The 27,063-nt window shown below is 35.8% G+C and overlaps 1 long non-coding RNA gene across 1 annotated transcript; it reads left to right on the forward strand.

The window, feature by feature from the left end:
- The first annotated feature begins 20,356 nt into the window (after positions 1-20,356).
- LOC131163984 (uncharacterized) lies at positions 20,357-26,348 on the forward strand. Its single transcript, XR_009139193.1, has 3 exons — positions 20,357-20,436; positions 20,522-20,558; positions 26,316-26,348. It is a non-coding gene; the product is annotated as an uncharacterized LOC131163984 (long non-coding RNA).
- Positions 26,349-27,063: the final 715 nt, after the last annotated feature.

Genomic DNA, 27,063 nt, shown 5'->3' on the forward strand with positions numbered 1-27,063 from the left:
TGACAGTATTGTTCGCTGGTGAGACCAAGAATAGCAATCTCATAAGAGGTTGAAGAACCTGTGACAGCATTTGCAGCCATTGAAGAATTAGATGCTTCCATAACGTCAGATAGTTCAGATAAATAAAACCGCTGAATCGGGTCAAAGCCGATCTTCGTGACGGCCAAAAAAACAAACCTTTGATTTAATTATCTCGCCATAAGAACTTGTAACTGAGGGATGATAGAAAGCCAAAGGCCAGAGAGATAAAATGAATGATGACGAGTGCTAGTGAAGAGGACTACTGTTGAGAACACGTGAGCACTAGAGACGATGAGAGAACTAAAAGAAATGAGAGTACTATCGTTGTTGCTGCTTTCGCCAATGACGAGATGATGACCACTAAGAAACTGAGAGAACGCTGAGCACATGTCAGAGAAATACAACGAGCGCTGGAGATTGAGACTTAGAGATATGGCTGGAGAAGAATGCTGCTCGCCCCCTCCTAAGAAACTGCCGGAGGACTGAGACACGAACCGAGAACGTTGCAGAAGACGTAGGATTAGAGAAGGCCTAGACGGATGGGACTACAAGATGGCCAAAAAAAAAAATAAAGAGGACCAAAGAAGCCGAAGAACTGAGAGAGACTAGCCATAGAAGCCAAGACTGCAAGTTAGTCAAGAAAAAAACCAAAAAGAGAAGGGAGCAACACCGAAGAAGCTGAGGGAATGCCAGACTGAGCAAGAGAGCTACCCGAACACAAGTAAAGAGTGATGTCGATGGCGGTGGTTTGAGAGAACGCCGAGGGATGCAACCGAGAGTGAGTAAGAGAGCACGCCGAGGGTACGCCGAGAGAGCGCCAGGCTGAGGGAACATCGGACTGAGCGAGAGAACTGCCAATGGTGGCGGGAGATAAGAAAAAAAAAATTTAGGGTAATGGCACTGATACCATGTTAAATTTGGAGAAAAATAATTTTCTCTATTGATACTCGTTTATTATAAGGATTACAAGGGTATATATATACATAAGGGAATTGAAAAAATGAAAAGTGTATATTTCTCTAAATAGAAAGTGTATATTTCTCTAATACCGACTAAGCATCGTCTATGAGTATAAAATTAAATTTCATAAATAAAATTAGATTACAATCAAATTGTTCTCAAACTATATGTTGATTGAATGAGCTCTTGCGTAAAACACGCTAAACTTCCCTAGGATATGATGAAAATATGCAAATAATTTTTAGAATTTTAAAATGTTATAAATTTTCCTTTGAACTTTAGAAAAAGACAAGGACTTCGATTAAGCTACCAAAACTCCCACGAACCTCCCCTAATCATTTTATTATTAAAAAAAACAAGAATGACAACAACAATAGCAAAAGGGACTTTGTGTTGAATCTTGTTGTATTTTTATGTGTGGCTCTTATACTTAGAGTTCATAAACAGAAGATGAAAATCATATGGGTTGAATTCTTGAGGAGTAGCAGTGACTCGTCGACGAGTGTCCTGTTCTTGTCGACGAGTGCTCACAGTGACTAGTCGATGAATGTCTTGTTTTCGTCAATAAGTAGATACCAAGAGGCTGGAAATTGCAGGGTCTGAGATACCGACAGCAGGAAATCAAATTCACCAACCAGTGATCATACTAGTTAATGAGTGGTCTTCTCTCTCTTGTCAACGAGTGTCCTATTCTCATCGAAGAGTGCTCCTGGGCTACAAGGAAGAATTCAAATTTTGAATTGGAATGTTGGGACAATTGGGTATTTGGAGGGAAACCTTTGTGGGGTTGTTAAATAGGTCCTTCTGGGCATATTTTGATATAAAGAGATTATTGTATGAAGTGTATTGTAAACTATAAATTTTAGAGTGAAATAGTGGCCGGATTGCTCCCGTGGATGTAGGCATTGCCAAACCACGTCTATTCTCATGTTGTTCTCTTTACTTGTTTTCAGATGTACTGGTTGTGTATGAATTTGTGTTCTTGGTGCTTCATCATTTGCTGCAAGTTTAATTATTCCGTTGTGCATCCTATACTCGATTTCTACAACAAATTGGTATCAAAGTGTTGTTATCATGGTGTCGGGTACTTCTTCTACAAGATTTGATGTCGTCAAATTCGATGGGACCGAGAATTTTGATTTGTGGTAGAGGAGAGTTAAGGATATACTTGTGCAACAAGGAATGGTGAAGGCTCTACATGGTGTTCAACCGAATAATATGGGCGAGGCAACTTGGGGAAAATTGCAAGTAAAGGCCGTTTATACAATACACTTGTGTTTGGTTGATGAAGTTCTCTATCATGTGATGGAAGAGGATTCTCCATTGCCTGTATGACAAAAGTTAGAAAGCCGGTACATGTCCAAATCACTCTCAAATAAACTATTTCCTAAGCAACATCTTTATTGGCTTAAGATGTGATAGATATGGTGTGATCCCAAGAGGGTTGTGAATTGGGATTTAAATATTTTGTTAATTTAAACTTATCTGATTCACCACATTAAATCTTATTTAAGAATTAAAATGTGTATGAAAAATAAGAATGACAATAAATAAACATTCATACACATGCGCAAACTAAAGTGTGGAATTTAAATGAGAGAGAGAGAGAGAGAGAGAGAGAGAGAGAGAGAGAGAGAGAGAGAGAGAGACACACACACACACACACACACACACACACAAGATTTGTTATGAAGGTTTGGCCAATCCTACCTACGTCCCCGCCTCAAGCCAAACCAGCTTAGAGGATTCCACTACCTTTGCTCCCTTATCGGGTGGAGCGATACCGTTACAATCTTTCCTTACGGGGCGAGATAAATCCCAGCTCAAATTTTGGGACTGAGCCACAACCTAAAACTACACCTTATAGGACGATGCTCTTAGTTCTCCTAACCGGGTTTGAACCAATCCGGTGCACGTTAAAGGTCAGTGCAATCCTCTTCCAACTACATGTCAGAAATATAATAATAATAATAAAAGTTTGTGTACAAATAAGTGCTTCTCAAACTAAGCAAAGATGTACTCAATGAAGAACTAAAATGCACTCTCATATGATATTAAAATGAAGCTCAGTAGAGTGTGGTATTCCTTTCAAAATATTTTTGAAGTAAACCAATGAGAGTATAGAAAATGATTTTTTATTTTATTTTATGAAAATGACCTTTTAAAATTTAATTTAAATAAGGCTTCCGAGCAAAATATATGAAAGTGAATATTAGCTCAAGCCATTGTCAAGAAACTTCTCAAGCACAATATATATATTTATATATATATATATATATATATATATATAAATGAATATATATGCTCAAAGCATTCTTGAACTAACCCATGGACTTTCTCTAATACAAATATTTCCAAATAAATGAATAGAAGAAGTTAGGGTTTTCATTTAAAATGATTGACCTTTATAAAAAAAAAAAATCAATAAAGCTTTCTAGCAATATATGTATGAGTTAAATATATGCTTAAGCCTTTAAGACAAAAAAATAAATTTCTCCAAAATATTTTCAAATAAAAGGTATGGAAGAAATTTGATCTTTGAAGAACATGATAATAAAAAGGCTATCAAGCTATATATATAAACTTGAATATAAGTTCAAGCCTTTCTAAATTAAACCTCTAAAATACTTTTATCCAAAAATATTTTCAAGAAGATCTACAGTAGGAGAAATTTGATCTTTAAAAAATAAAAGAATAAAAAGTAGAGGCCTTCAAGCAATATATATAAACTTTAATATATGCTCAAGCCTTTTCGAAATTACCTCAAGAAAAAGAAGTCTTTGAAGTAGAAATATACGAGTGGGTATATGCTCCAAGCTTCCTTCAATAACCCACAATAGTTTCTCCCAAAAATAATTTTCAAAGTGAAAGAGTAGAAGAAATATGAAATTTAATGCACAAAGGGGGTATGAAAAATGAGGGAAAAATAAAGAATGTGTAGATATGCTCTCAAGATGTTTCTCCTTGATTTTTTCAAGTGTTTTTGGCTTGTACTTATAGGCAAAAACCAAAATTAGCCATTTTATGGACGTTGGGGATATTAAAATATGATTTAATTTGAAAACTAACCGTTTTTCGGCCGTTGGGGATCTTTTTGTGCGGATACCCTTCAGTGTTTTGGCCATAAATTTTTATATACAACTCCAAGTTGGATGTTCTTGGTATCAACGCAAATCTAAGAGAAAATCTCACAACTTTCATGTTGATCACATTTTAAGATAAGAAGTTATAGATTGCGAAAAACGCCCATCACTGAGACGGAAGAAATATGAAAGGAATTTTTCAGTTACGAACACCTTTCAATGTTTTGGTCATAATATTTTCTATACGAGTCCAAATTGGATGTTCTTAATATTAACAGAAAGCTAAGAAAAAATCCCACAACTTTCATGTTGAGCACTGTTTAGGACAAGAAGTTATGGATTGAGAAAAAAACACATTTTGACTATCTGGTAGGCTGGCCAGTCGACCGACCCCTTTATAAAAAATCGTTTGTCTTTTTTTTTTAACTTCAAAACCATTTTAAAACCTTTTTAAAAGTTAAGCATTTTATGAAAAAGGTTTTTCATGTTACTTGGAGGTCCTATGATCAATCTAAGGTCTTGGTTAAGTTTCAACTTAGATCATATGATACGCATGCACATAATAAACCCCAATTACTATTACAACCCAAACATTAAACAAGTCTTCACGCTTTTGCTCCTCGAATACACCATGGAATACGCCAAAGTCTGCTCATTTAGGTGCTCTTATGACTTCCATTAGACATCCATTACTTGTGCTTCCTAAGATGTAAACCTATTCACACTCAATGCACAAATGAGATACTTGTTGTTTGTCATAATCAAAACAGGGATCAGACCCAAAAAGTCAACAAGATGTTTGAAGGATCAAACTTAAATCAACATATCAATGCATTTAATAAAATCATAAGTAATTTGAAGCGTGTTGATGTTAATTTTGATGAAGACGATAAGGCTTTGATGTTACTAAACTCCTTACTAGCGACTCATACTTATGAAAATTTAGTTACCACCCTTTCTTGGGGAAAAAAATCTCTTAATCTAAAAGAAGTAACAAGTGTCTTACTGAATTTTCATCAAAGGCTGAAAATATGTAATGAAGGAAAAGGACTTGTGGTGAAAGGTAACAATGAATGTGGAAAAGGAAAATCCAAACATGGATCAAGTCAGGAATCCTGTACTCAATCCAAGAAGAAAAAAGATATGTGGTGTTATAAATGCGGTAAAAAGGGCATGTTAAATTGGAGTATCCGGATTGGAAGAAAGGAAATGTTGAAAAGCATGAGGGCACTTCAAAATCCACGAATGTGGTGCAAGAAGTAGATTCAATTTGTAGTGATAGTGATGTTCTTTCGATTTTGTCGGGGTTGGATCATCTTACGGACTCATGGATACTCAACTCGACATGTTTTTACCATATAACTTCAAACAAGGAGTGGTTCAGCACCTACAGGTTGGTAAACTTAGGTTCAGTTCTTATGGGTAATGATTTTTCTTGTAAGATCTTTGTCATAGGAAACATTAAGATAAAAATGTTTGATGGTGTTGTGAGAACCTTGAGTAAATGTGAGACACATATTAGAGTTAAGGAAGAATTTGATTTCACTTGGCACCTTTGATTGTAATGGTTTAAATTACAAGTCTGAAGGTGGGGTTATGAAAGTATGGAAAGGTAATCAGATGGTGATGAAAGGGCAAAAGTTAGATGGGAATATCTACACATTGCAGGGAACTACTATTGTAGGTGGAACTGCAACTGTAGATACTGAATTTGATGTAACTGTCTTGTGGGATATGTGTCTAGGAAATATGGGGGAATATGGTATGAAGGAACTATACAAGAGGAAACTTTTGAAATGTATGAAATCATGTCAGTTGGACTTTTGCAAGATTTGTATTATTGGAAAACAAAACAGGGCAAAATTCAAGTCAGTTGTTCACAATACGAAAGGTATTCTTGATTATGTGCATTCTAATGTTTGGGGCTCAATTATAGTAGCATCAAGGGGTGGACATGTGTATTATGTGAGTTTTGTTGACGATTACTCACAGAAAGTTTGGGTATATTTCATGTAGGATAAGTAAGATACATTTGCTAGGTTCAAGATGTGGAAGACTGAAGTGGAAAAGCAGACGGGTAGGAGAATCAAATATCTAAGGTCAGACAATAGGACCAAGTACATTGATTCTCAGTTTATGGAGTTTTGTGAGAGGGCATTAAGAGATACTTTACCATTCGCCAGACACCTCATCAAAACGGTGTCTTAGGCTTAATATAGTGCTACCAAAGAACTTCTGTGTTAAGGCAGTTAGTATGGCTTGTTTTCTGATAAACCAATTACCAAGGGCATCACTAGAGGGTAAAGTGACAAAAGAGGTATGGACAGGAAATGCAGTAGACTACTCCAAATTGAAGGTATTCGGGTGTCCAGCCTATGTTCACGTGTTTAATGAAGAGAAGTATAAGCTTGACCCAAAGTCTCGACGTTACATATTTTTGGGATACCAAAAGGATGTGAAGGGATACAAGCTATGAGATCTAGTGGCAAATAAGGTGGTGATCAATAGAGATATAGTCTTTGATGAGAAGGCTATGATGAAGCGTACTCAAAATTGTGATGATCAGAAATAGAAGCCAGAAAACTGGGGCAGGGATGAACATATTGTGCAAGTAGAGTTGGTAGCTTAGGGCAACAACAATGATCATGGTCCTTTGGTTGCAGGGAGCTCTAGCTCAAGAAACCAGCAAGTTGACGGAGATCCAGACGCATTATCAGACCTCTGCCAAGGTATGGATTTGAAGAGTTAGTGTCTACATTAGTATAAGTGAATTTTGAAGGAAAATTTACAATCAATTCATTTTATGCATACTTTATATATATATAAGTGCAATTTTGATGCTACAAGATATTAAGATAATTCAAACTCTCAATTTTTTTTACTCCCACTCTCAATTATCTATATGACTTCTCAGTATCTGTATGTCCCTACCACCCTCAGAAGGTCTTTATTTATAGTCTATTCTTGATTTCTAACTTAAATTTGATTGACTAATCAAATTTAAAACTAATTTATTAATTAAGTTGATTAATCAATTTAAATTATCAAATCAATCTTTATTAACTAATTTGCTTTTAATTTTTATTTTTTAATTGAAAAATTTATTCATGTGTGTGTAGGTGTAAGCATGGAATTGGAGTATCCGAACTTCCTTTTTTTTTATTTCATATATATATATATATATTTGTTTTTCAATGTAAAAAAAATTCAATTTCCCTATTTTTTAAAAATATTTCTCACTTTATTAAAATGAAAAGAAAATTTGCCCAATTTTGTTGTATAAGTTCTAAACAAAATGGGGTGTCTACAATAATATAAGTGAATTTTCAAGGAAAATTTACAATCAATTCATTTTATGCATACTTTTTTTTATAAGTGCAATTTTGATGCTACTAGATGATCAAGATAATTCAATATTGATTTGAATAAACGAAAAAAAAAAAAAACAAGCAAAAAATCAAAATGAAATGTTCTTACTAACTTCAGTAAAAAAAAAAAAAAAAAAACTCAAAGTGTATGCCATTATAAAAATCTTAGTGTGTGGAAAAAGATTTATCATTTTATATAAAATTACCAAATGTAGCATTTGCCTACTAAAATGTAAATTACAACCCTATATAGGAAAGGAACCGCAGGGGGGGTTGGGGTGGGGCGGCTTTCTTTTACCTAAATATTCTACTCAACCATGTTTTTGTTGTCATGAACATTTACTACTCTGTTTAGGAAATAGTTTAACAACTACAACTTCCGAAAGTTAGGCTTCATTGTCATGATTGATTCAAGTAAATCCTTAATTTTATCTACATAGAACTACAAATCAAGAAAAATATTTGAACACATTGTGCTACATAACAATTTTCATTTCATATATATAGATTGAAATAGATAAAAATATAATGGTTTGATTTCTTCCATTAATAAGTTATGGTGAGTACGAGCATATGTTTGGAAGTAGCTCTTGGAAGTACCCACTATTGATTTTACCCTTATGATTAATGTAAGAGTTTTCTAAATCTATTTTACAATAATCATTAGACATTGAATTGTATGATTATGTAGTTAATAAAGAAAAAAGACTTTGGCCTGTATATTCGATTTAAGAAATTAAGAATTATTGTTTTCTTGTTCAAATATTGCTAACACTTGTAGTTTAATCTATGATATAATAACTACTAATTAAAATTTTTTATTTCAAGTATGGTGCAAATCAACTCAACTATATGATAAACTTTTTATTAGAATTCATAGTTATATATTAATTTCATCTCATCCTCTATTCTTCGATAATACTTTATTTTCTAGCATCGGCTTGAAAAGTATGTAATTTGAGTTTATTGCATCATAATTTAGATTTGCATTTATTTTCTTTGAGTCTTATATACTCACAAATCAATTTATCCACGTGCAAAGCACGTGCTTATTAAGGAAGAAGGAATGGGGCTGGCAGAACTCTTGGTCAAGCAAAGCGGGAAGAGGCCCATAATCTGGGGGCCTGGCCCATGTTTGAGGACTGAAGATGGGCTGGGCCGAAACTGAGTAATTGGGCGCCAGATGGCACTACCCACGGCCACGATCCATGTAGTGGATGCATCGTCAGAATTATTAAATACATATTGCTAATATATATAATACAAATCCAAGCCCAAATTAGGGCTTCGTGCTTATCGCCTACTCAAATTTGGCGCTTTTGCACTTGCCATGATAAATAAAAAAATCCAGTGTCTCGATTTATTTTTATTTTTGTATTGGCATGAGAAGCAAAACCAAAATATTATATTATGATTTTATGTAAAATATGTACACGTGTCCACTCTTGTTTAAGACAAATTTAAATAATTTTTAATTATTTTTTATTGTCTATATGAAAATCTCAATTTACAATTATCTTATAATTACAATTCTTACACTATATATAAAAAATAATTTAATATTTTTATTTTATTTTAAAGCTTAAACAAATCTTTATGATTTTTCATTATTTCTTGAAATTAGTAAATTTAAAAATGTGTGATATACGATAAAGGGTTTTGATCGTATGCTAGTAAAGAAAATATTTCTTTTTTTTTTTCAAGATATATACTTTTTTTAGGTTAATTGGTCAATTATGCCGAGTCTAGTTTACAAAGTGGGCTGTAATCCGTTTTCATTCAATGCCCTTTTCATCCATTCTCAAAATTCAAGTAACTGATACCATCAACATAAAAGTCTCAAACTTTAACTATTGATCAGATGTCAATCCCTTAAAAAACTCTAAAAGACAAAGAGCGACATTGTCATACTGAAATAAATATTCGATCTTAAGGGAAGTCGAATTTAAGATGTCGAAATTATTAAATTCTTTCATTACTTATCCTTATATCTTGTGAGAACGAGCAATATGATATGACTCAAGTCCATAATCATCACGGGACCAAATGATAACATAGAATTGGTGGATATACAGGCCCATTTATCTCTCTCTTCCGCTCAGTTGCTGCTATGTAAGCTTGTTGTTGTAGCTAGAGGCAGGAGAGCTAAAAGCTGGAGATGCGTGAAGAGTTGGAACGCGATTTGCAATTAATCTCCATTTATCTCATGATTGTAAACCTCCCATTTGTGATTGATTATATTTAATTGTGATTAAATATTGATTTAAATATCAGTCTTATATATAGAGAGCTGAGGAATATAATATACACAAGTGAGAAGCTTAAAGAGCAGAGAGAAGAAGAGAGGAGGAAGAGAGGGAGGGAGAGAGTGAGAGTTGTAATTTTTCGGCGAATAGTGAATTTGTGGTGTGTGCTCTGTGGACATAGGTCGATATTGACTGAACCACGTAAATTTTGGTGTCACATTTTTTTTGGTTGCTCACAGGGTCCTAACAAGTGGTAACAGAGCCGACAGTTCGTAACTCTGGGTGAGCGACATCATAAAATTCGAGACTGGAAGCTAATTCTCCTGACGTGCAAACAGTTGGAGGACCAAGTGTGTGGCTGAGGCCAATAAGGATCATCTAGGCTGCGAATGGATTCGAATAGGGTCAAGACGTAAGAGGTAGGATTGGTTTGGAGGCATGTGGAATGCAATTTAACGCACATAAGGCGCCAGTGGTAAGGCCCACTTGAGCAATTGTTGGAGAATTTTCCTAGAAGGGAGACGATTTCTGTTCAAGGGAGAGCAGTTTGAACTCACAAGTGAGGGGGAGATTGTTGAGAATTCCACTTGTGAGCTTATCCCACATTGAAAAATTAAAGTGGATGATAGGTGCGCATATACATGGATGGACCTAAGACCCAAATGACTTGAGCTTTTGGGTTAAGTTGGTGTTCACCCATGTGTATCAAGCCCACCTATGGGCTCCTCCAGTCCTAACAAGTGGTATCAGAGTCTGATTGGAGCAGGAAAGCCAGATCGAAAGTGATCTCGAAATCAGAGCTCTGTCTAGTGGCTCGAAACTGAGTTTTGAGGCCACCATCACATTCAGCTCGTCGAGACGAAGCCAACCGTGCAATCTGGAGCTTGAAAGGAGCTAGGACGAAGACACACGCGCCCTTACGTGCCTCACCGGAGCAAGATGCTTCGACACGCACCGGTCACGTGCCGGTGACTAGCTACTAACACGCCGCACGCGGTGCACTTGTTTTCCTTGCCCGAACCGCCTCAACCCGACCTGAAATCCACTTGACCTGGCTCAGATCTAGACCCAAAGGCGCCATGTCAACGCCACATCACTGCCACGTCAGCGGGGGTGCTACGCCATCTGGGTGCCATGTTAGCAGGTAGACCCCACGACCACGTCAATAGGTGGACCTCACTACCACGTCAGCTTGCCCTGCCACATCAGCGTGCCGCGCCAGCATAGGTGATCAGTTTGACCATAACTTTGACTGAGCTTTTCGGAGTCATTTTGGATCTGTTTTTCGAGCGACTTGAACCATTTATAGGATTTTCAATCGTTCCGGATCCAACCGCGCTATCCATTTGAGCTAATTCCATATCTAGATCAGCAAATCGAGGTGTCAAATGAAAAGAGCTCAAAAATTGAAATGTTTAATGGCAACAATTTCGGTTTCTGGAAGATGCAGATAGAAGATTATTTATTTGGGAAGGAATTGCATTGCACTTACTGTTAAATGGTAAGTCAGCATCCATGAACGAGGGCGAGTGAGAGTTGATTGATCGAAAAGCTCTCGGAGCCATCAGAATGATGTTATCGAAATCTGTGGCATTCAATATCAAGCATATAACATCCACCAAGTCTTTGATGGATGCGTTCTCTAATATGTACGAGCAGCCTTCAGCCACAAATAAGGTACATTTCATGAAATGATTATTTATGATGAACAATTCTGCAGGTGAAAGTATGAGCAGGCATTTGAATAATTTCAATGAGTTATTGGATCAACTCGCCTTAGTTAGGATAACGTTTGATAATGAGATTCGTGCTCTACTGATTCTCAGTCTGTTGCCCGAAAGTTGGAATGGAGTTGTTACTGCCATTAGTAGCTCCGTAGGAAAATTGAAGCTTGTATACGATGAGGTCGTCAGCATGATTTTGACAGAGGAAATTAGAATGCAGTCGAACCATGGCTCCACTTCAAGTTCAGCCTTGAACATGGAGAGTCAAGGCAGAGGAAACTGGCATGGACAATCAAACAACCGTGGCAGATCTAGGCCCAGGCGCTCTAAATCGAGAAATCCTAGTGGTACTCAAGACACAGGTTCTCAGAGCACAAAAGTTATTAAGTGCTGAAACTGTGGAAAAACTAGTTTTTCAAGAACCAGTGCAGAAGTCAAAAGAAAGAATACAAGACGAGGGCAAAGACAGAAGCAAATATTACTTCCAAAAATGATGAGTTGTTGATCTGCTTTTTGGAGAGCAAGCAAGAGTCTTGGGTCTTAAACTCCGAAGCCTTATTTCATGCTACTTACTACAGAGATTGCCTAAAGAAGTACACCCCGGGTAATTTTGGTAAGGTGTACCTTGGCAACGATCAACCTTGCGACGTAACCAGCAAGGGAGTTATGAAGATCAATATAAACGGGTCAGTATGGAAACTGAAGGATGTCAGATACATTCTAGACGTGAGAAAGAATTTGATCTCCGTTGATCAGTTGGCAGATGAGGGATACACAACGAAATTCATTGGCGATGAATGGAAAGTTTCAAAGGGTGTACTAACGATTACGCGAGGTAAGAAAAGCTAAACTCTTTTCCTAACCTTCAATGCCTCCATGTCTATTTCAATTTCTGTAAGAAATGACGACAGCAACATCTGACACCAATGACTCGGTCACATGAGCGAGAAGGGACTCAGGGTGATGCACTCAAAGGGAAAATTGAGTAGTCTACAATCAGTACAGATTGACATGTGTGAGGATTGAATAGTCAGGAAACAGAAGAGGGTCACTTTCCAGATAAACACCCGTGCCTTAAAGAAGAAGAGACTAAAACTAGTCGACTCAAAATGTGTCGGGACACAACAGCAGAATGCCGAGAATCCTCAGCTAGAGACACCAGTGGAGCAGATCATCGCACCACCGTCTCCTACTCCAACTCCGGAGCTTAGGAGATCTACTTGGTCCCATGTACCAAATAGAAGGTATATTGATTACTTACTTCCTACAGATGGAGGAGAGCCCGAATGCTATGATGAAGCATGTCAGGTGGCAGATACGAACAAGTGGAAGCTTGCGATGAAGGATGACATGAAGTCCCTCACCTCCAACAGAACGTGGGAACTAGCTGAATTGCCCAAAGGCCTTCACAACAAGTGGGTATATAGAATCAAAGAAGAGCATGACGGCTCCAGAAGGTACAAGCCTCGGTTTATAGTCAAAGGCTTTGAATAGAAGGAAGGGATTGACTACACCAGCATCTTTGCACCAGTTGTGAAGCTGACAACCATCAGATTAGTTCGCAGGAATCGAGCAGACAGGAAGGTAGTGACTACAGAGAAATTGAAGTTGTGTTCAACTTCAGTTGGTCTTCATGCCTGAAGATATATTTTGAGCACATCATTTATTCATGATACTAGTTGAGGAGGTGTCTCCGTCTCCAAGTGGAAGATTGTTGTAGCTGGAGACAGGAGAGCCAGAAGTTAGAGACGTGTGAAGAGTTGGAACGCAGTTTGCAATTAATCTCCATTTATCTCATGATTGTAAATATCTCAATTGTGATTGATTATATTTAATTTTGATTAAATATTGATTTAAATATCAGCCCTATAAATAGAGAGCTAAGGAATGTAATATACACAAGTGAGAAGCTCAGAGAGCAGAGAGAAGAAGAGAGGAGGAAGAGAGGGAGAGAGAGAGTGAGAGTTGTAATTTTCCGACGAATAGTGAATTTGTGGTGTGTACTGCATGGACGTAGGTCGATATTTACTGAACCACGTAAATTCTAGTGTCACATCTTTCTAGTTGCTCACAGGTTCCTAACACTTGTGACGATCAGGGGACCACGTGATAGCAGAGAACTGATAGGTATATAGGTCCACTTATCTCTCTTATTCGTTTACCACGTGGTAGCAAAAAACTGATAGGCATGTGACAACGATGAGTCTACGTGATAATAGAAGAAAGATAGATATACAAATTTACACGACTATAAAGGAGAAAACCTTTTTCTTCTCCTTCTCCATTCACTTACTACCACATAGACCCTTTATAAAAGATAAAAACTATTTTTCTCTTGACACGACCGATGTCGTCATCGCTTGTTCATGGTTTTTTGCCTTTCTCCAGGGCAAAATCCAAATTCAAGAAAGGAAAAAATCTGCCGACTTTCTTTTTCCTGGGAACGTAAAAGTAAATCTGGAAATTGCAATTATCGCTTTCAGATTTGGACTAGTGTCCCCATCTGCATTAGGAAAGAACCATAAATTGTTTAAAAGAAAGCTTAACTTCTACAAAAATATAAATACCCTGATATGCCATGTTATAATTGAGTGCTGAGTGTCAACGTCGCCAACAAATGATCAACTGGAGCATTAAAAAAATATTCTTTGAAAAATCAGATTGGAAGAAAGTCGTCGGGTGGCTGTTGTCGTGGCTAAAGCTTAATTACTTAATTAGGACTCTTATATGTGTTTAATTAATTAATTAATATTATGACCAGCGGATATTGTTTTGTTTAGTTTTTGTTTGCTCCTGGGGGATGCTTTTTCTGTTTTCTGCAATTTCAGGAATATTCCTCACGTTAAACGAGTGTGTTGGGTCAGTGCTTCCCTCTTTTTCCCCACAATTCTTTTTTGGGAGAAGATTAAGTTATTTTAATTCTTTAATCAAACCCAAACCTAATTGATGGGAGGGGACGTGAGAAAATACATATAGTTACAAATTAGAATGCATTATAATTGTAGTTTGTCAATTTTGGGTTACATTTGATTAAGTTGCAAAGTGCAATGATTTGTGTAACAAAATTAAAAATTAAATTAAGAACCTATGTTTACGAACCTGTTAATTAAGGAAACGGATGCAATTTCTTAGCCTGTATTTTTTTCCCCCTCACTCGATATTTGGGGAAGGACTAGGATTTGGGTTTATGTAGATTTGAATAAAATGTGTCGCGACGTTCTCCTGCGCGGGGCGGAAACACCACCAAGTGTGTGTTGCCCTGGGGTACGCGAACTTGGGACAACTAAAAATGAAATGAAGTGTGGATTTTGAAAATATATTTTTGTTGAAAATAATGGTGTAATGGAGTCGCTACTAACCTTTTGAAGTGTGGTTAAAACGCTTAATTACTACCCGGTTAAGGGTAAAATCGGTCTGTGCTACCAGAGTCGGGTTCGGAAGTTCGGTTACACGATGGGAAGGTATTAGCACCCCCTACGTGCCCGTCCTTACAAACGATACCTAATAAATTAAAAATTATTTCAAAATAAATTTAATAAGCCTTTGAAAATTACTCCCAATCAAAAATAAAAGAAAATGCACCAAACAAAATACTATATAGGTATTCCCTCATAACCGGGGCATATCTCGCTTCAAAGAACTCATGCCTCTCTTTTAAAATCGTCGGGATCGAAAAATCAAGAAAATACGGTATGAAATACACTCCCGAGGGTTTTGAAACTTGTAGGGTTTTTTATAAGTACACAAATGATATTTCAAGAGGTTATGAATTTATTTGGAGATGAAAAATTTGTAAAGACAAGTTTTCTAACTCAAAAATATTTTTCCCTATTTTCCTATGATTTTTATGTGATTTTTCCATGTATGAAAGCAATTTCGATCTCCAAAATATAATTCATGACTTTTTTTTTTATTTTTAATTGAAATAACAAAAAGTCAATTAAGCAAAATCGAGTCAAAACTATTTTTAGGTTTTTCTCCTGAATTTTTTGATTTTTTTTTTGTGATTTTTATAAGGGTCAAAAACAATTTTGGGCTGCAAAAAATATCTTTGCGAAATTTTTGATATTTTATGTGTTTTTTTTAACATGGAAATTATTTTAAACAATGACAACTAACTTAAATTTTTTTTTTTTTTAAATTTTCCCAATTTGCTAGTTTTTTTTTTTTTTTTTTGCATTTTTGCTGAATTTTTTATGATTTTTTTTTGTGAATTTAAAATGAATTATTGAAGTGTTTAAAAATAAAAAGGAAAAGAAAACCGGTGTAAACCGATTCAATGAGGGGTGGACTAGTCAAACTTTGACTGGTCTAGGGGGAAATTGGTTTAAGGTCTTAGTCAAGACCATCACGCCACGTGGCGTACTGCGAGTGGGCAAGAATGTGTGGACAGGCTCCGTGGGTTGGCTTAATCCTGGCCATCCACTGAGAGATGATCCAATGCCTGTGGTGAAAGCCCGTGTGTGCTTGTGTGCATTAATTGTGAGGGAGACAAGCAGGATATGTGTTGATATAAGAGCGTGCACGCATTTATGAAGCGAAGCTGATAGCATTCAAAGCCCCTGACACAGGGCCATCTCAACTGTTGATGCACTACAGTGATCCAACGATCGTGGTGGAGAGCACACGGATCACCCACGTGTCTTCATCCGAGGCGTTCAACATTAACTCCAAATGAATGGTCTAGATCTAGTCATGCATAAAATTGATCTTAGGGCCACAAGTGCTCCACGTGCTGACACCCTGTGGTTTCTAAACAGAGCATATAAAAACTAAAATTTTTTCTTTCTTTCATTTTTTTCAATCTCCTCGTAGATCCTCTCTCTTTCCTCTCTCTCTCTCTCTCTCTCTCTCTCTCTCTCTCTCTCTCTCTCCCTATCCCCCCCTTCTTTCTCTGTTCTCCCCTCTCCAAAACCATAACTCAAAAAACCAAGGGTTTCTATAACTCACCCATGCCCATCATCTTTTCAGCCTCTTTTTGTCTCTCACCTCATCTTCCCTTTGCTCGTGAATCCTCCGAAACCCTATGGTTTCTTTGGGTTTCCTTTTTTCCCTTCCCTAGACAACCTGTCCTCTCTCATGCCTCACTCATCTATCCTGTGTCTATTTTCTTTTTAGAAGCTTAATTTTGAATGATCTAAAACCCTAGGGTTTCAAATCTCTCCTTTTCCCTATTTCTAACCAAACAAAACCCTAATTCTCTTTAAGTGAAGCCACCAGTGAGCCCAACTCCTGGCTTGAACGCTTGAATGGTGTGTCTACCAAGGGGTAAGGTTGAAGGTGAAGCTCGGAAAGTGATCTTGAGCTTCCGAAGATGCTCAAAAAGCTAAGTACCATCTAACTCTCCTCCTTTCTTTTCTGTGTGTATTTTTAGTTTTCTTTTCTGTGATTCTGAAGTGTGAATGTGTGAGTGATTCACATGTTGTGAATACTGTTGTTCTGAAGATTGTGTGTTTACTTGGATGATGATCTGAGTGTGGTGGTCTGTGTCATTGATTTAGGGAACTCGGATTAGGGTTAAGGTGTAGTCACAAGGCTAAAGTTGAAGATGAGCGAACTCGTCTTAACTCAAGTGAGTAGGTATCAGGGTTGATTCACACGGTTTAAAATAGGCTTCTGCTTTAAAAACTTAACCGGGCCTTGGGTTTGGTTTGAAACTCAGGTGGGCTTAGGTTTTTTTAAAATAAACTAGTGGGCTTTGGGTTAAGTTAATAAAAAAGGTTTACGGGCTTAGGAATGTTAGGGGGATCCGAAAGGGAACTCGAGTACAGGCTAAACGGATTTGGGTTTGGCTAGGATGCAGTATTCCGAACCCAAGTTTGGGTTCAGGCCTATCTTATGCTCAGTTGGAATTCAGGTTCGAGTGTGAAACTGAATCCTGAAAGGAATCATACCTGCACATACGTACACTAAAACTTATATACACTTATATGATTTGAATAAAACAAGAGTTTACCTTCCTCATCTTACTCCTCATTTCTTTTTCTTCAGACTCTGTGTGTGTCTGGCTTTTGGGTTCTGCTTCTGAATTCTAAATTTGAATTCAGCTCTTGGACTTCAATTCTTTGTGCTTTCAGTTAAGCAGAACCTTCCCCCCTTTCTCTTTGATTTTCTCTCTCAATTCTTGCAGAGCTTCCCCCTCCCTTTATGATTTCCTCTCTTTTTCAATTCTCATAGAGTGTCACTATGCTTTTTGCCACGACCCAATTTTCATACCATTTTTTTTCTAGTAAATAATAATTATTAATCCAACATCCACCATGTCACAACTCTGATACCATATCAACACAACTCGACCCAAAGTGGGATACCGGGTAATCGGTCCATCATATAAGAACATACCTAATAGTGGAAGTCTATATTTACATATCATCTAGAATACAAATAACGAGAGTTCTAAACATCCATATACATCCCCAAGAGTTCATAACATATCCTAAGGAATTACACCTACACATTCCCCAATATAAAATGCTTACCCTATTTATCAGGGTACCAGCTCTTTTCTATCTCGAAGCTTTATCACCTGACCTGTTACGATTCCCTGAAATATTTAAATATTTGGGTGAGACAACTCTCAGTAAGACAGAATAAATTATTCACAGTATGTGGCAGTATGAGTTCAATTACATCATATCTCATTACATTTTAATAAATATAACAGCTGGGAGAATATATATATAGATATATATACTCATATTCATATATGTATGTAAAACATATTTTCAAATCTCTCTTATCATTTTCATAATCATATACGTAGTTTCTCATTTTTCAAAATCATATTCACATTTTCTTTCATAAACTATTCTTTCTCATATTCATATTTCAATAGCTTTCTTAAGCTTTTCTTTCTCATTCTCATTTTCACATTCTAGCCTATGGGTATCCTCATATAAATATCTCAATGTGACTGTAACCCATGATTGTTCATTATCGTGTCTGTAATGAGTAATCATAATCCAAAACATGAGTTTCCGTCAGTATAAAATCCACAACATGTCTGTAAGTCATGGTTGCCCTAAGTATAATCCCATCTCAACGTCATGCTTCCCCCCATGACTGGGTTGTGTAGCTCAAAGGTTAAACCTAGCCGCAGTTGGCCTACCCGGTTAGATCAAAGGGAACGTGTCTATAGTATGAATGGCCTACCCAATCTTGGTCCACACCCCAGAAGGGCATCACAACCCTTCACATGCCCATTTGACTATCTCGCCACACTCTCCATGAGACCGTGTGGTTGCACTATCACCTCACTGGTAATGGTACAATGCACTTAATCAACAAATGTCCATCAGGATACTCATTTCCACATTTCCTTATTCACATTTCGATATTCTCACTTCAGTATTCACAATTCAATAATCACATTTCAATATTCAAAATTCAATATTCACAATTCAGTATTCACATTTCATGTTATCACATCAGCAGTATTCTCATTTCATTCTCCTTATAATAAATATCTCATTTCTCGTATTTCAACATTTCTTAGTAACCATATCAATACCACATTTCATTATTTTCCAGTATATTGCACACACACACACACACACACACACACACATATATATATATATATATATATATATATATCACAATTCTTCATTTTTCTATAAAATCATTCTATATGCCACTTTTCATCATTTTCATATAAAAATCTCATTTCATCACAATTATGTATATAACACATAATTAAATTCCATAACTTCATTTCTGTATAAAATAGTTCAGTATATATATATATATATATATATATATATATATATATAGATATATATATTTCAGAATCTCATTTTCTTCAGCTCAAATCATATATCCCGATTTCAATTACATTCTCAATATAAACCTGTTATATCATATTTCTCATGCCACACAATTTTTGTCTAATATTTATAACATATTAATCATAGATAAAATATCATATTTCATTTTCACATACTTTAAATCAACAATTCATTTTCCCCAAAAATAGTTGTTGTAATTTATTCCCCTTAGCTGACTTACTGAAAAGCCCGTTAAAATTCAAATCCTACACCTGCAACGTTTGAAACTCAAAACCCTAAAATTCACATTTTTCCCAAACCAATCAACTTAACTCCCAGAAAATTTCTCATTTAACATTTTTTAGACCCTATATACTCCAAATAAACACTTAAACCCTAAAATACCTTACTTAACTTGATTTTGGAGAAGTGCCCAAGGACTCCTAATCAACAATCCGCTCCAGTTAAGTTGTAGAGAATCTCCCCACGAACCTCGTGGTAGCTTCTGATTGTCAAAACGGGCGAGAATCGAGTCGAAAATGAAGAGAGAAGGGAGAGAAATCGAACCTAGAGAGAGAGAGAGAGAGAGAAGTGAGAAATGATTTTTCTTGCTGAAATTTCGATTTCAGCATACTTATAAACTGTTGGCCACGTGGCTTCATCGATGAGACACGTGTACTCATCGATGAACCACAGAAGGGCGTTCGTCAATGAAGGTAATGGGTTCGTCGACGAACCCTTAATATCCTAAAGTTCTTCGCTCTCGGTATCCCTTCGTCAACGAGACACGTGTACTTCATCGACAAGACCTAAAGAGACGTTCGTCGACGAAGACCATTGGTTCGTCGATGAATCCCTGTTGATGCCCCTTTTTCCTTTTTCCTTTTTCCTTCTCTTACATTTCTTTTCTTTTATTACTTTCATATATTAAATTTTTTGGGTCTCTACACTTTTTCCTGTGTGTCTTTGCTACAGCGAGACTCCTTATTTATAGGGAGTTCGAGGGTGCTTTTTGACGCCAATTCCCTTAACAAAATTCCCCTCTAACTGAATTCCTTACGCTGGCAGGGAATATTTCATTCTAACCAATTTTCCTTTTCTACACATGTGATTTCATTTTTGATTTACTTTATTTTTTGAATTTCTATTGCTAACTAACTGTACTCACTCTCCTTTCTATGTGGAGGTGAAAGTAGGAGGTCCAGGTGATAGCTGGAGAATCGAGGGCTTTGGGAGATGCTGCCAGGTGGCCTTCGAGGATTGGAGAGGTTGGCATTTTTTGTTTTCCTTTTAGTTTTCTGTATTTTTCATTTATTTTTGTATGCTGATGTACCCCCACCTGATTGTGTACAGGAACCTCACTTTGTGCACCTCTTGTATTTTCCTATATGTATGTCATATTAGCTCTCTTATTGTAACACTCCTGCGTGTACATCTACTGCACGCACTACAAAAAAGCTGATTTTTAGTGATGAAATTATTAGTGACAGATTTGGCACCATCACTAATAGTTTCGTCACTAAAAATCGAAAAATATCGCTGGAAAATATGTTTTGCGCAAAAATTATCCCGAAAAAATATTAGCAACGATTACTGCGGTATTAGTGGTGAATTAAATATGTCACTAAAATACTATTATTAGTGACAATTAAATAACCATCACTACTATTATTTAAAAAAATTATTTCACAATATTAGTGACAAATTTGAAGATTTGTTACTATTAGCCCTTATTAGTGAAGGATTTGAGAACCGTCACTAATACTTCTTTTATTTAAAAAAAAGAAAAAAAAATTTATTTCACAATATTAGTGATGAATTTGAAGATTAGCCCTTATTAGTGACGATTTATTAGTGACAGATTTGGGAATCGTCACTAATACTTTTTTTATTTAAAAAAAATTATTTCACAATATTAGTGACGAATCCTCAAATTCGTCACTATTACCCTCTTATTAATGACGGATTTGGAAACCATCACTAATACTTCTTTTATTTAAAAATAAATAAAAAAAACTTTATTTCACAATACTAGTAATGAATTTGAAAATTCGTCACTATTAGCCTCTGATTAGTGACGGATTTGGAAACCATCACTAATACGTCTTTTATTTAAAAAAAAAAATTATTTCACAATATTAGTGACAAATTTTCAAATTCGTCCCTATTACCCTCTTATTAGTGACTGATTTGGGAACCATCACTAATAGTTCTTTTTTCCCCGCCCCCCCTTAAAAGAAAAAAATTTCCCACAATATTCGTGACGCAATTTTGAAGATTCGTCCACTATTAGCCCCCATCTTAGCGACGGATTTGGGAATCGTCACTAATACTTTTTTCTTTTTTAAACGTAAACACGACGCAGGGCTAGGACCACGCACGCACCACCAGAAAAGAAGCGGGTCGAACGAACGAATATCCAGTGACGGGGAATTTGAAAATTTGGTACTATTAACATCGGGGCAAACTTATTATTGACGGATTGGGAACGGGAGTGCATGCCACTTTGTGCTAGGCGAACAACAGGCTTCTTTAGTCCCGGATTGGGTAGGGAAATAAACCATCATAAAAAATACTTCTTTTATTTAAAATAAAAAATAAAAAAATTTATTTCACAATATTAGTGACGAATTTGTAAAAAATAAAAAAATTTATTTCACAATATTAGTGACGAATTTGTAGGTTCATCACTATTAGCCTCTTATTAGTGATAGATTTGGAAACCGTCACTAATACTTCTTTTATTTAAAAATAATAATTTCACAATATTAGTGACAAATTTGAAGATTCATCACTATTAATTGGTTATTAGTGACAAATTTGGAAACCGTCACTACTAGTTTTTTATTTACAAAATATGAAAATAACTTATTAAACACTATTAGTGACGGTTTTAAAAATTTGTCACTAATAGTCTCACATTGAAAAACGCACGCGAGTTCCCCCAATCCTCCTCCTTTCCCTCCATCTCTCTCTCTCTCTCTCTCTCTCTCTCTCTCTCTCTCTCTCTATCGCTCTCTCTCCATCTCTCTTCATCGCCGCCACTAATGCTCTAGATTCGTCCCCATCGCCTTCGCCAAGGAGATCAACCGTCATAAGCCTTCAAGATATGTTTACTTTTGAAATACCTTGGCTTGAATAGCGTTCTTTGAATTGGGATTTGAAGAATTTGTTTTTGTGTTTTTTTTTTTTTTTTTTTTTTTAAGTTTTTGATGTATATTATGTGTTTGTGTTGGTTCAAGAGTTTTTTTTCCCCTAAAAAAAAATGTATTCCTCTTTGCGGTTGGTTTATTTTCTGGAAATGTTTCATGGGTTTAAGATTTGTTGCAATTTTTTTTTCACTTGGGTTTGAAGAAGACAACCTCTTGGAAGGCACATCTAGAACTGTAGGATCTACATTACTTTTCAGTTGTAATTTTTATTTTATTTTTTACTTCTTAGATTACATTTTGGAGCCTTTTTTTTTTTTTTTTGTTAAAAAAATGTCAGACAACCAGCCATAATAGTAGTGTTTAGGATAGAATATATGATTTAGAAGTTATTTTTAAAACCTTTTGTTATTCATTGTCATCCTTCATCATGGTTGTCATTCATTACTAATAATAATTCTAATAATAACAGTTGAGATGGGGCACACTTTAGATTCAAAGTTTGTTTTGTTTTCTTTACACCAAACCAAATTGTTTCACCTAAATATTTATGAACTATTTCATTCTTCAACTAAATTAAATTTTAAAATATTCATTTATTTTTGTAGCGTGACACACATGTTCACACTAGTTTCTTATCAATATTTTTTTATCATAAAAAATCTTTTAGATACGTATGCACAAAAAATGCCATAAATATGTCCTTTTTATTTTTTAAAAAACAACAAAAGTCAAACAGGAGGAAGGAAGAGTGAGGGTATGAGACGAAGTCAGGTATATAGTGTTGTTTGGTATTTTTTTCTGTTCGTTTGGTTTGAATTAAGAATGACATATCTGAATTTCTCTTGTTACTATTTTGCAAGTGTTTTGGGCTTGTTTTTGCTGCTATTTTGTGGGATTGGCAGTTTGCATTGTTACTTTTGCTATTCCAATTGTTGTATTGATTTGGCAAGGGTGTTTTATTGGATCTACATGATATTTGAATGACACCATTTTTTTTTTCTTATTTTGATAAAAGTTCTTACAATCTTTTTTTCTCTTCATATATGCTTTTCTTTTTAATCGATGATTTTGCCTACAATTATTTCTATTAAAACTGTAACACAATTAAAGCATAACATATGAAAATGAACATGATTTTCTATTAAGGGGTTATTATAAAGCCTGCTTAATTATGATATATATATATATATATATATATATATATATCTATCTGTGTGTGTGTGTATGTGTGTGTGTGTGTGTATTACTGGACACAATTATTTGAACCATTGTTCCTTCACTCTATTGTGATTGAATTTTGTTTGAGGGACTAAGTTCTATGAGCAAGAATGTACTGGAATGCATTTAGAGGTCCATGTGCAAGTTTGTGTGTTTGTAATAATGATTAGAGTTGTTGGCTGGTAGCTGGAAAAACTAAGCACACTTGGGTAAGAATAAACTGGTTATAAACAGAAATTTTAGTTGGATGTATCCAAATCCAATAGTCATCATATACTTGCAAACTTGTATATATTTAGGTTTTGATCATGCAATTTAACATACTTAATAACTCCATATGCCTATTAAGTATGCCTTAAAATAGCATATTCTCAATTGTTTGTTTCTTCTTTATAACTTCAGAATTTTTTGTTTTTACATATACTTTTTGTTGTATTTCAAGAAAAATGTGAATATTGTTGGCTTGATATATTTGATTGTTTGTAATTTGAGTTTATTTCACCATTTGAATGTATATTCCTTTCTTATTAGTGTATTGTTTACCATATAAGTGTTGTGTTAAGACTTTCTACTCTTATTAAAGTTATATTGTATCTCTTGTGAAATACTGAATTGAGTTGCCATACTAGTTGTGAATATGTCTTCTGCATGGCTGATGCATATTTGTGTATTGCATGCTAGTAGTGAATCTAGGTTCTCGCATGCTCTTATATATAAACTCCTTTTCAAGTAAATTTTTTTTAGAAACGTTCACTTTACAATCGGCATGCTGCCGAAATTAGTTAAAATTTTTTTCAAAATATGAGATAATTGATGTGGAAGTATATACTGTATAAGCACCAAATGAGATGAGTAATGTTCTTGGAACTACAAATAACTATTACTTGTTGGAAATCAAGCTCAAAAGAGGAAACTATGTCCATAATTTTGGAAAATCGCCCATTTAGTGTTATAAGAAATGATGTGATATAAGAAATGCAACCTCATTTAGGGTTATTTTGAGAAACAGTCATTGCAAAATTTAAATGGTAAGATGTATCTGAGCACATGTTTGTGTATGAGATGAGCTAAACAAGTTGTAGTTTAGCTCTTTTGTTGTAGGTGTGGTGACCCGAATAATAGCATTTTTAATAATTAAGAGGGAGAGAAAATAGATACAGAAACAGAAGGAGGCCGTAGACTTCGACGACATTGCATTTTGGAGATAATATTAAATAATCATAATTTCAGAAATTTGCCAAGCTTTGTTGACGAACACAGGGTTTCATCGACAAAGGTCTTCAGAATTTCGTCGACGAACACAGGGCTTCGTCGATGAGAAAATACCGAGAGAGGTTTCCGGCTGCTCTAAATTTCGTCGACCAATACAGGGTTTCGTCGGCGAATTTTATGAAAGACTCGTCGATGAGGTGACGTGTCTCGTCAACGAATTTGGCAATATATAAAGAGGAAAACCGGGATATTTCTCATTTCTCTCGCCGCTTTCTCTCTCCTCTCTCTCTCCTACGACTCTCTCTCTCCCTTCTATCTTCGTTTCCGGCCCCACCAGTCGCCGGATCGACGATCCGAAGCTACCACAACGCTCCTGGCGGAGTTCTCTGCAAGACTGTCGGAGCGGATCGTCAGGAAAACAAAGTTGGATTTCGTCCCAAATTCAGGGTAAGGACTTTTATCCAGTTTTTGACTTCCTGGCAGTTATAGGAAATGAAGTAGGCAGAAAATTACTAATGTTTAGTTCTGGAAAATATTATTTTTAGGGTGTTGTGTACGAGGCCCTGCTGGGGTTAGTTTCTATAGGGGTTTTTCAAAGTTAAGGTAAGGGAAATATGTTATGTTAGGAAATTTCTAAATATGATGCAGTTTATTTATTTACGAAAATTATGTATTAAAGTATGGTGTGGCTTATGAATATGTATATAGTACAGGGATATGTTTTACGAATTGTAGTTTCATGATTTTTTATGAATTTCAGTACCATGATTTTACGGATTTAAGTACTATGATTATGTGAACTTCAGTACCATGATTTTACGGATTTTAGTATCATGATTATACAAATCTCAATACCATGATTATACAAATTCTAGTATTACGAATATGCAGTTCCATGTTATGATTATTCAGATTTCAGTACGTTTTGCAGCATCATGGTTATTATGATTACTTTAGAATCATGGTAAATTAGATAAATATGTATAGAAATATATTATATGATATCAGACCTTGTTGGACTTGCAGTTACAGAGCACGGTACCGTTGTTATAGATACTATGTTACTTATTTAGCGCAACCACCTATTCAGATAATACGTGGTAAGGTCGACCACCTAGGCCCTTGAAGAGGTTAGGCTCCCCATCCAGATATGGATTGAGGTGGGCAGGTCGACTGACGTAGTTCAGTGATTTATTTCTGGTTAGCCAGCCAGGGTAAATCCAGCCTACAGGCCGCACAACCTTGTCATGAGGGGCATGTCATGAAACCGATAGCCACAGGGAATAGTTTCAGTTACTATTACTTACGTATTGATTTACAGAAACAGGGATCCTACTTATGTACACTAGAAGTATTTTGAATTATAACCATAATACTGTTATATTAAGCAATAGGGAAAAAAGGGTGGTGTATTTTATTATTTGTACGGTACTTTCGTATTCAGTTATTCATGTTTATATGAAAACATATTTCATGATATATAGTAGCTCATTTTCCACACACTAGTAATAGCATATTCCTTCTTACTGAGCGTTGGCTCATCCTAGTGTTGAAATATTTTTCAGGTGATCCAGGTAGGCGAGCAGATCAGGCTCGCAAATAAAGGGGCGTCAGTAGTGCCCTGTCAGCGAAGTGAGTATGTTTTGGGAGAATTTTTGTATACCCTAGCTAGATGAGGGTAGTTTGGGAAATCAGTGATATATGTATATTTTGGGAAATATGTAGTACTCTGGTATTGTGTGGTATTAGTTTTGTATTGTATATAATGGTTTATGGATATGTTTGTATGATTTCTGCTTCCTGCTATTTAGGTTAATACTATGGTATCAGAGTATGTTAATTACTATAGTGGAAAAAAATTTTTAATTTATTAAGCAGGTCGTTACAGTTTGGTATTAGAGCCTAGGTTTGCTAGGTTCTGTAGACTTTAAAGTGCAGAAGAAGCAATACCAGAGTATAAGAAAAGGATTCGAAGTTTGTTCTATGTCTGGGTACAGGATTTCCTTGTGGTTTCTGTTTTTTTCCTGGGGTGAAGATTTCAGGAAAACCATAGTAAACTATTGACGGGTCATGTGTCTAGGTGACAGAACTGGATATTGAGTTAAGGTCAGGGAAGGTAGTTAATTTTAAGTTGGCACATGATAGGTCTGTATAGGAGATAAAGTGTTTAAGTGTGTTTCTTGTTTTCAGGATGGATCCAAGAAGCAGCGGCACGAATGCTGAGGAGGACAGGCCAGGACCTTCCAGCATAGGAGGAGGAGATACTGATGTTGTGCTGTACAGTGTCACTCAACAGGTGATGGCTGAGATGGC

The sequence above is a fragment of the Malania oleifera genome, chromosome 1 (genome assembly GCF_029873635.1).
Source record: "Malania oleifera isolate guangnan ecotype guangnan chromosome 1, ASM2987363v1, whole genome shotgun sequence".
Lineage (NCBI taxonomy): Eukaryota > Viridiplantae > Streptophyta > Magnoliopsida > Santalales > Ximeniaceae > Malania > Malania oleifera.